General features: G+C 42.3%; 1 protein-coding gene across 3 annotated transcripts in view; it reads right to left on the reverse strand.

The window, feature by feature from the left end:
• The window catches only part of LOC130356970 (transient receptor potential cation channel subfamily V member 1-like), a 92,725-nt gene extending 86,808 nt beyond the window's left edge, over positions 1–5,917 (reverse strand). The window contains exon 1 of one of the 3 annotated variants that reach the window (XM_056559198.1): positions 5,569–5,917. The gene's annotated coding sequence lies outside the window, so the exon portion shown is untranslated. Of the gene's footprint in view, positions 1–4,410; positions 4,904–5,553 lie in introns of those variants that run through there. The other 2 variants (XM_056559197.1, XM_056559196.1) reach the window with 2 other exon arrangements.
• Between the last annotated feature and the right edge of the window lie 4,890 nt (positions 5,918–10,807).

Genomic DNA, 10,807 nt, shown 5'->3' on the forward strand with positions numbered 1-10,807 from the left:
TGTGTGTGCGTGCTGCGGGGGTCGGCCACACCCCCTCAATGCAAGTGTACGGGAGAGGGTGTGGCGGCCACCATGTCCCCTCCCAAAGACTTGCATTAAGGTAGCGTGATCTGACGTGATAAGGGGGTGTGGCCGACCTCCGCAACACGCACATAGCGTTTGGAACCAAATTTTCCAAATGCTGGCCAGTGGAGTACCCCTTTAATGTCTAAACAACAATCATGAGTGGAAATGTCCAAATTGGGCCAACTTAGCCATTTTCCCTCAGGTGTGCAGGCGTCTTAAATGTGGTATACTGGTCTCACACTCTCTAATACTGGTCACTGGGATTTTAACATGGCAAAGAACTCTCTTAGGTTCCGAATAAAAGAATTGTTGCTCTACATATAGCTTACCTAGGCTATAAGAATGTTGCCAAGACCCTGAACCTGAGCTGCAGTATTGTGGGCAAGACCATACAGTGGTTTCACAGGACAGGTTCATCTCAGAACATGCCTCACTATGGTCATCCAAAAAAATTGAGTGCATGTCCTCAGCATCATATTCAGAGTTTGTCTTTAAGAAATAGATGTATAAGTGCTGCTAGCATTGCTACAGAGATTGAAGGGGTGGAGGGTCAGCCTGTCAGTGCTAGGACCATACACACGCACTGCATTAAATTGGTCTGCATGGCTGTTGTACCAGAAGAAAGCCTCTTCTAAACATAAAGCACAAGAAAGCCTACAAACAGGTTGCTGAAAACAAGCAGAATAAGAACATGGATTACTGGACCAATTTCCTGTGGTCCGATGAGACCAAGATAAAAGTGTCAAGTGTGTGTGGCAGCAACCAAGTGAAGAATACAAAGACAAGTATGTGGTGGTGGAAGTGTCACAGTCAAGCATGGTGGTGAGAGTATTCAATGAGGGAACCATGAATGCCAACTTTTACTGTGAAATACTGAAGTAGAGCATGATACCCTCCCTTCATACTTGCAGGGCAGTATTCCAACATGATAACAACCCTAAACACACCTCCAAGACCACCACTGTTTTGCTATTGAAGCTGAAGGTAAAGGTGATGGACAAGCCAAGCATGTCTGCAGACCTAAACCCTAATGAGAATCTGTGAGGCATCCTCAAATGGAAGGTGGGGGAGCCAGAGGGCTCTAACATCCGCCAGCTCCGTGATGTCCTCATGGAGGATTGGAAGATGACTCCAGTGGCAACCTGTGAGGCTCTGGAGAACTCCATGACCAAGAGACTTAAGGCAGTGCCGAAAATAATGGTGACCACACAAAATATTAACATTTGGGCCCAATTTGGACATTTCCATTGAGGGGTGTACTCAATTTTTTTCCAAGATTTAGACATTGATGGCTGTGTGTTGATTTATTTAGAGGGGACACAACATTAAACACTGTTATACAGGCTGTGCACTTACTACTTTACATAGTAGCAGAGGGTAATTTCTTCAGTGTTGTCAAAAATTTGAGGGGAAATACTGCATATATTCGCTATGTGTTACATGGTGCCTAATCATTTAAAGGAAAACTGTCAGCCTTTATACCCACACTAAACCCAATATACTGGGTTATACTGTGGGTAAACAGCAGTTCAACGAGGGGACATTTACTTAAATATGTCCAGTAGGTAATGAAATATGTCCCGCAGAACATGCTCTGCTGAATTCAGTGAATTGCAATCAGGGGGTGGTGCTTCACAGGGGGTGGGGCTTCATGACTCCACTTAACTAGGATGTAAAGTCACAGACAATGAATATGTAAATTGAGCCAGCGAACCCCCCTGTGCGCAATTCACTGAATTCAGCAGAGGATCTTCTGGGGGACATATCTCAGGACATACTGGATATATTTAAGTAAGTGACCCTTCGTTGGACTCCTGTTGACCCACACTATATCCCAGTGTGTTGGGTTTAGTGTGGAAAAACAGTCTGACTGTTTTTCTTTAAATGGGTCACCTGCAATACCACATTTCTCCTGCAGCTATTGGCAGTCTTTTCCAGTGGTAACAGCATCTTGTATGGCTTCAGAGGTTTGAACTTTCAAGATCTGTGTGAAATCAGAAGGTATTTGAATCTCCAATAGGCTATAACAGAGAGTGCCCCAAAGATCTGGCTAGCTATTTAGTTTTCTACATCTTTTCTTCATTCTAATCTCCACCAATGGGGCCATGTGACATTGGATATCAGTGGTGATCACAGAAATTGTATCATTTTTTTCTAGTGGGATAATCCTTTTTACTATTGTAGATATATATATATATATATATATATATATATATATATATATATATTGTGATACAAACTGCAGTCATTATAGTTCACAATGTGCAGATTTATATAACTTGAATGGAGAAGAAAACTTGAGAATATCTGTATGGATTTCCCATAATATAACATTTTTGGATCATGTGTTGTTTGGACCTCTGCCTTCTGTTATTCCTAAAAATTTATGAAAAAAAATTGAAAAGAGGGTGACATTTTTCTTGTCAAAGGGGCGTGTCCTTACACTGTCCAGCACTGTCAGCAGTGATTGGGTAATGTCAGACTGTGTAGGGACACTCCCCCAACTGGTAATGGGAAATTGAAAGGTCTGCAGATCTGGCATTATTGCAATGCAAAGGTGTTACACCAAATCAATTGTCCATAAGTCTGGGGCCATGCCTCATTTCAGCCTATAAGATGCATTATGTGATGCTGGGGGCAATACATCCAGCTTGTTGCACCAGCGTCTCCTATCTGGGATGATTCTTATGTGCCAGACATAAAATCAGAATAACAGAGGAATGGCACAAAGCAGGGTGCCAGGCAAACATGCTACAGAATTGTTATATTATGGGGAATACAATTATTTACCATAATAGACATACCAGGAGAGATGACTGGTCTTCTTTAAGGCACTCTAAAATGGATACTGAGAGCGTGGGTGGCATTGAGAAAGAAATGTAGTACAAAATGTATGCCTGATAAGAACAAACCATGTAGCAGAGTGACATAACTGAGTCAATGACGCAGCAGACAGTAAAACCTCTCCAAAAGACCACCTCTTTCAGATAACCACCCCTTCTGCAGACCAGATAAGAAGGGATGCATCTTGACTCCAGCATACATTATGCCTTGTGGCCATTTTCTCTGAGTAGACCACCATCCCCCATAGAATCCTATTTTTCAATGCAATTTTTGGTGGTCTTCTTAAAGAGGTTTCTCTATGTATATGTTAAAACATTAGAACATTTGGAAAATGGAAAAACAATCAATAAAATAAGACTAGGCATAGTGACAGAGTTAAATTCTGCAGACACTGGTGAGGATATATTTTTCTGTATCTATTGAAGTCAAATGTTTATTCCCATGTAAAAAATGACCAGAAATAGACTTCATTGTGATGAAGCTTTTCCAGTCTATCAGATTTTGGCAAGCCCTCACAAGCCCTCACAGCCTCCCAGAATTGAAGGCATCCACTACCCTCACATACTTCACTGGCTTTAAAGGATCTGTATGTATAAGCAAAAATGCCTTTTCTCGCACTAAGGAAGTCATATAGTCAGTATACAGACAAATCTTATCTAAATTCACAATATATGAGACTGCCTTATGTGACATTAGAACGTGATGTCTCCCACTGAACCCCCTAATTTCTAACAAATTCCAGACCAGTTCCTGTGTGAACCATCAGTAGCTGTTGTTTAGTCCATGCAGCATATCCAAGCCCCCAAAATCTCCCCAACTGCAGCTCTGCAGATATCTAGCTGACCATATTGTAGAAGCATAAATTCCTACAGTCTGTGCAAACTTGTAGCAAGTATGACCAAAGCCCCAGACACACCCTAGAAGGCAACAAGAAGAGTTGGTGCCTTACATATGGACCCTATTAGACTTTTCACTAGACTAAGACAATAATACAAAAATGTAAGGCAGAGGAGAAGCTACAGAGAATAGGTAACAAATTCAAGGTAACTGAAGGGGAGTAATAGCAAATTGATAGAAGAAGCCTTCTGTGAGGGCTTTTTAACACTGTATTTTTCCTTCAGCCATGTTAAAGCTTAGATCCTTTACTTCTAAGTCTTTTTTTCTGAGAGCTGACGTGGATTTCTAGGACTTCTCCCTAGTCAGTGCCAATATTTAAGACATACTCAGAGTCTTCATATTCTCCTATAATAGTCTTTCCTTCTATCCTTATGATACCTAATCAATCTATAGAGATACACAATTCTTTGACTCTAAACATCTCAATCTTTTCTTAAAACCTCTAAATATAAAGACATTTTAACTAATCCACTCTCAGTCCACTCCCCAGCTCCCTGGTAAACTACATCATGTTGCATAAGTCTTACATTTAAAGCTTTAAAAGATGAGAACAGGTAGAACAGTCATTACTAAACATTAAAGAGGAATAAAGAATCCACTTACTGTCACAGCAGGTCTCTGCTTTCCTCCCTGGTAGATGAAGCCACAAAACAGTCAGAAAGTGACAAACACTGATCAAGTCCTATGTGCAATGTTCCACCACAGAAGAAGATCTAATACAGAGTAATAGAAGCCTAGCTCACTCCTGTGCCTAAAACCCCATCTACAAGCCTTTGCATGCCATTGGATGGACTGTCTGTCTTTTTAAGTCACGTTGTAAGAGGTTAACCCTGTGTGCAGAGGAGAGAAGTGGTGGATAGATGGAGAATTATTAACTTTTAGCAGCATTTTCTATGTCTATAGACTTTTTAGCTCCTGTATGACCATTGTATAGACTCTTTACATGAACTTCATATTCTAGCAAGGCTTCCCTGGACCCTATCCTAACACCCAGTCCCTTCTGTAAAACCCCCTCTTCCCCCTCCCATGTTATATCTGAGTGCCCCCTTTTCTTCTAGAACACACAATCCCTCCCTTTCTTCTCTGTCAGTTCCTCCATTGTACTGTAGGCTCTGAGTTCTTTGCAGCCCCTATGAGTTATGTTGTTGCTTCTTGAGGTTATTTCTTTCTCACTTCTATCTGTAAACAGCACACAGTAGCCTTGAGATGTAGTTTTTGTTACTTTGTAACTGCAGTGTATAGAGAAAACCTCAGAGAAAAAAAAACCCATATCTATCTGCCTGTAGATTTCCTGGGTTGCTGAACCACCCATGCTGTGCTGGGCTCAGAGATAAGAGCACACCCGACTTTACCATAAACTTCACAGAATGAGGAACTGTGTAGACTGACACTATATACAGTCCCAGTGACCTGCAAAGTGACACATTCCATCTCATGACCATCGGTAAGGGTAGTCCTATATCTTATTGAGCAATCTAACATATTGGATTAGAAGAGCCACATTGACGCTCTTCAGATTTTATGGAGATTAGAATTCCAGCATAAAATTATATTGCAATTCTCCAATCGTTTAAGATTCAAAATTCTCTAAAGACAACTTTTCCAATTAATTAGATTTTCTATACCAGACAATTCCAGGTTACAGTATAATCTATTAAAATAACAGACCAGAAATGAATAATGATTACGATGCTTTATTGGGAGTCATTGGGTGACACTCTTAAATTCGACTTGTCTTCTACTTACGTAGAGAACACCCACTTGTGAACTGGAGTTCATTCCATTATCTTCATTGTCCAACCACTGACTGTTCACTCTCCAGTGCTGAAATGGTAGCAGCGTCTTATTGCTTCACATTGCAGCCTTGCCCATACTCACTGAGACATAACCAAGTGAAACAGCTACATCCTTCTTGGGAAAAGTTCTGTTTTCTCACTAATCCTTTACAGCAGTGACAGTAATTCTACAAGCCCAACATAAATGCACAAGGTTCCTCAGTCCTCCATGTGATGACAGGTCTGCACAGTGTCCTCCAGCTTAGCATCAGCCACTGACTGTTCTTCGTAAGAGACTGAGAAATAGCTGCAGGAAGTTCTGTACTGAAATGATGCACAACTGAGCACCCAGCAAAAGAAGAGAACTGACACCAGGAAAGGAGGGGGATGGAGCTCCTCGTCGTCACTGAAGCCTTATTGTTGTAAGTTTGCGTCATGTCCTTGTGCAGATTTTGTCTAGACTCATTCCCACTTTGTATGTAGGTTATTACTTGTAGCTGCACCTGACATGTTTAGCAACACAGAACAATTACCTTATTTTCTTTAATAATAAGAAGTTAGATCTGATAAGTATTGGAAAAGATGAGAAAGTTAATGTGCTAGATGTCATACCTTATGGAAGAAATTGCTTAAATATCATTTGCTGGGAGCTAGCAGCTGGGAACCCTTATCCATTATGCTGTTTGTATGAATACACATTTATAGTGAATAATAAATGGTATACGTTGTACCACATTTATGAAAATAGAATGCATGCTGAGCCATCTTTAATGCAGGGCAAAAGGGGCAGCTGCTCTGGTTCCAGTAATTCATAGGAACCACGATGAAAAGGGGGCTACACCCGGGGATATGGGACACATGTCCCCAAGCAAGAGCAGCTTAAAACTGTGTGTACATCTTTAAGATGCACATAAAGTTATACTATGCCACTGAACGTGGGCTGCCTGGACTTACGGTGCAAATAGCATGTCCTACAATGCTTGGACAATAAAATCAGATAAAAGAGAAGACTGGTGGGAGATCAGAGCATCTGGAGAACACAGTGGTGCTGCAGAGGACCAGTGTGATAGGTAAGTATTAACTTTTTATTATTTTTAATGTTGCCACATTCGGGCAGTGGGGGGAGACTAAGTACTGTAGTACTGTATGTGGGCTGAGAGAGGGCCTAATTACTATATGGGGACAATGTGGGGGCCAATCTACTACATGGAGGCTGAAAGGGGGATTAATTATTATATGGGGGCAGTGTGAGGGCCTAACTTCTATATGGAGGCAGTTTGGTGGGCATAAATACTATTTGGTGGTGGTGTGGGGGCCTAACTACTAAATGGGGGTTGAAAAAGGGCCTAACTACTATGTGGGGGGGGGGGCAGAGTGAGGCGCCGTAATACTATAAGGAGGCAGTGTTGGGGGCCTAACCTCTATCCAGAGGAAGTGTGGGAGGTCTTACTACTATATGGGTGCAGTGTAAGGGCCAAACTACTATATAGGGGCTAAAAGGGGGCCTAACTATTATATAGGATCAGTGTGAGGGGCCTATGTTCTCTACTAGGGAAGTGTGGGGGCCTAACTACTAAAGGGGGGCAGTGTGGTGGGTCTAACTGCTATATGGGGGCAGTGTGAGGGCCTAACTACTATATGGGAGCAGTGTAGGGGGGTTAACTTCTATACAGGGGCAATGCAGGGGGCCTAACTACAATATTGGGGCAGTGTGGGGACCTAACTACAATATGGGGGCAGTGCAAAGAGCCTAATTTCTATATGGGGCAGTGTGGGGGCCTAACTACTGTATGGGGGCTAAGAGGGGGAATAACTACTATATGAGGACTGAGAGGAGGCATAACAACTATATAGGGGCACAGTGGGAGGGGGCCTAACTTCTATACAGGAGCTGAGAGGGGGGCCTATCTACTATATGAGAGGCGTAACTTCTATACAGGGAAATTGTGGTGGCTTAACTATTAGAATGAGAAATTAGCAATTTGGGGTTGCTTAGTTTTACACAATACAGCAATACTGAATAGGTTTCATTTATTTATTTAATCATTTTTATGGGAAAAGTAGGCATTTATTTTTATATCATTTTCAAAACATTTTTATATTCTTTTTTCACATTTGTAAGTCCATACAGGGTACTATTATATGCAACTATTAAATTGCATGAATCTACAATGCTAAATTTTTTATTGCATTGTAGCATTGTACAGGGAGATCAACACTGTACAAAAACAGCCTGGCTCTGGCATACTTTATCACTGGAGCAACAATCCAGGAGGACAGGTAAGTAATCTCACTGCAGGGATCTGATGAGCTATCTAAACCGACCGGCACCTGTTCATGAGCCTTATGATGTCGTGATGGGTACAGAACAAGGCATCTAAAGGGTTAATGGCGGACATCAGCAATCATGCTGATAGCAGCTGGTTCCTGCGATTTTTAAGTGCAGCTTTAACGCTTGCTTTATAAATGTGAAACCTGCCACAACATACATGTATGTTGCTGTTTGCTGTTTACCAGGCTGCCGTAACATACATGTATGTTGCGTGTCTTCTAGGGGTCAAAGGTGCACCAGATTTATCAAAAGTTGTAAGCTTTGTCAAAAATCTGATGCATATTTAGACTGTCTAGTCTAAGTGTTCACTGTTTAGACTAAGTGTGAATTTGACAAATTGAGTAAATATGTGTTTAAACTATTGTAACACTGCACAATACTGTACATACTGTATATCTTATGTGAAAGTAGAGAAAGTTTCCGGCTCTATCCCTGGTCTGGATCCCAAGCAAGGAGAGGGTGTGGACCTCACCCAGAACAATGGAAATGAAGAAAGCAAACTCCAGCTCGGCTCAGGTAAGTGCGGCTTTATTCACATCAACGAGGCAACAGGTACAGAGAGGAAGTGACGCGTTTCGGCCAGGTGCTGGCCTTAGTCGTACGACTAAGGCCAGCACCTGGCCGAAACGCGTCACTTCCTCTCTGTACCTGTTGCCTCGTTGATGTGAATAAAGCCGCACTTACCTGAGCCGAGCTGGAGTTTGCTTTCTTCATTTCCATACTGTATATCTTATATAGTCATTCGAGTAGGGAGCCTGTAGTTACATTTCAATCCTACCCCTCTGGCACAGTGCAACAACCAACCTAAGACCATCCCTGTACACACGACAAACATATCTCCAACAAATATCACTGGAATCAGTCCAGCATTGGTATTAATATTACAAGATCAGGACAGATTTTTATATCCCTGACGTAAATACTGAATGTTCCCAATGCATAACAGCAAGCGGAGATCCTATAGTTGTGAGGCAAATAAGCTTAATTTGCTGAAACTGTAATACTCCTTTAAGTTGCTAAAGCTTTTAACACCCTCCTCCACTATCACACACAGGAAGTGGTGTGAAAAAGAAGACAAAATGTGCGATTTTGACTATTTAAATATTTAACGTGTTTCCTAATAAACGGCGTTCTCTACACTGTAAGTTTGTTGTGCTGTTTTTCAATAAGTAATGAAGCAGAATTGTCTGGAACTGTTAACTACCACATACACTGATGGTTAATGGTCGTGTCTGTTGCCTGTCTTATAAATAATAGGTTTGGAACGTGTAGATACAGTAGTTATTGTTATGGTACAACATAAGAAGACAAAACCAACTCGCTATTATGTACAATTTGCTTGTCCTACCTCCTGCCGTGAGAGGAAATCTATCATAAAAGCTAGAAAGAAAGGTATATCTAAGGTTACTGTGAAAACTTCATGCTGGACACGTTTGTGCTTCCAAACATATTGCTTCTGAATTATACAGTCTCCATTCCGGCAGCCTGCTTTGTATATTTGGGGCTTATCATCGCAGTTCATAACATACTTATCCTTACTGCTTATTTTATGAGCAGCTGTTCTCCCTACATATTTATGCCTTGTAAGCTAGTATCATTCCTTAACATTTTTAAGGGAAGTCTACATATTTGTTTAAATGGGTTGGTTCTTAAAGGGGTACTCCACCCCTAGACATCTTATCCCCTATCCAAAGGATAGGGGATAAGATGTCTGACCGCGGGGGTCCCGCCGCTGGGGACCCCCCGCAATATAGCATGCGGCACCCACCTGTTTCTGCTCCGGAAGCGCTGGAGGGTCTGGGTCCCGGCCACCGGAACTGAAGTCCGTGATGTCACGACTCCGCCCCGTGTGATGTCACGACTCCGCCCCGTGTGATGTCACGACTCCGCCCCGTGTGATGTCACGACTCCCCACCCCCCCGTGTGACGTCACACCCCATCTCCTTAATGCAAGTCTATGGGAGGGGGCGTGACGGCCATCACGCCCCCTCCCATAGGCTTGCATTGAGGGGATGGGGCGTGACGTCACACGGGGGCGGAGTCGTGACATCACGGACTTCCGTTCTGGTGGTCGGGACCCAGACCCTCCAGCGCTTCAGGTGGATGCTATATTGCGGGGGTCCCCAGTGGCGGAACGTCCCCAGCGGCGCTCAGACGTCTTAATAAGATGTCTAGGGGTGGAGTACCCCTTTAAAGACATCCCCATTCTAAATAGACATTTGTCCAACCATGAGCTTTCACCTCAAGTCCAGTCTTTCTAGCCCTTAGTAATAAGCTGTGATTATTGGGCCTAATGAAAGGCAGTCTATGTAATTTGTCAAGACTTTGGGGTAGATTGATCAAAACTGGTCCAGATGAAAAGTTGCTGAGTTGCCCATATCAATATCAGATCGCTTCTTTCATTTTGCAGAGGCCTTGTGAAAAATGAAAGAAGCAATCTGATTGGTTGCTATGGGCAGCTCAACAACTTTTCCTCTGGACAGATTTTGATAAATATCCCCCTGTATGCTTATAAAGGTGGTCCTGCATGAGGAAGCCCCCTCTGGCACACAAAGCTCGTTATTACTAGGATGGCATACCAAACATTGTGCAACCGACAGAAATAAAAAAGTAGAGAATAATAAGCAGGTCTTATAGCATCTTAATAAATAATATTTTCTTTCCCTAAAATATACCTCAAAATTATGCTGGCCTGCAAACATAGAGCTAATGTGACTTGCCAAAAAGCTCCAGTTGTGTTTCATCTTTCAAAAGGACAGGCCTCAAGGCTTCTGGGAGATGAGACAAAACTGTAGCTTTAGTTCTATGTTTGGATAATGCAAAAATAAAGCATACATGAAAAGAACACTGCACCTACTGTGAAGCATGGAGAAGGCTCTGTTATGTTTTTGGG

This window comes from Hyla sarda, chromosome 2 (assembly GCF_029499605.1).
Source record: "Hyla sarda isolate aHylSar1 chromosome 2, aHylSar1.hap1, whole genome shotgun sequence".
Lineage (NCBI taxonomy): Eukaryota > Metazoa > Chordata > Amphibia > Anura > Hylidae > Hyla > Hyla sarda.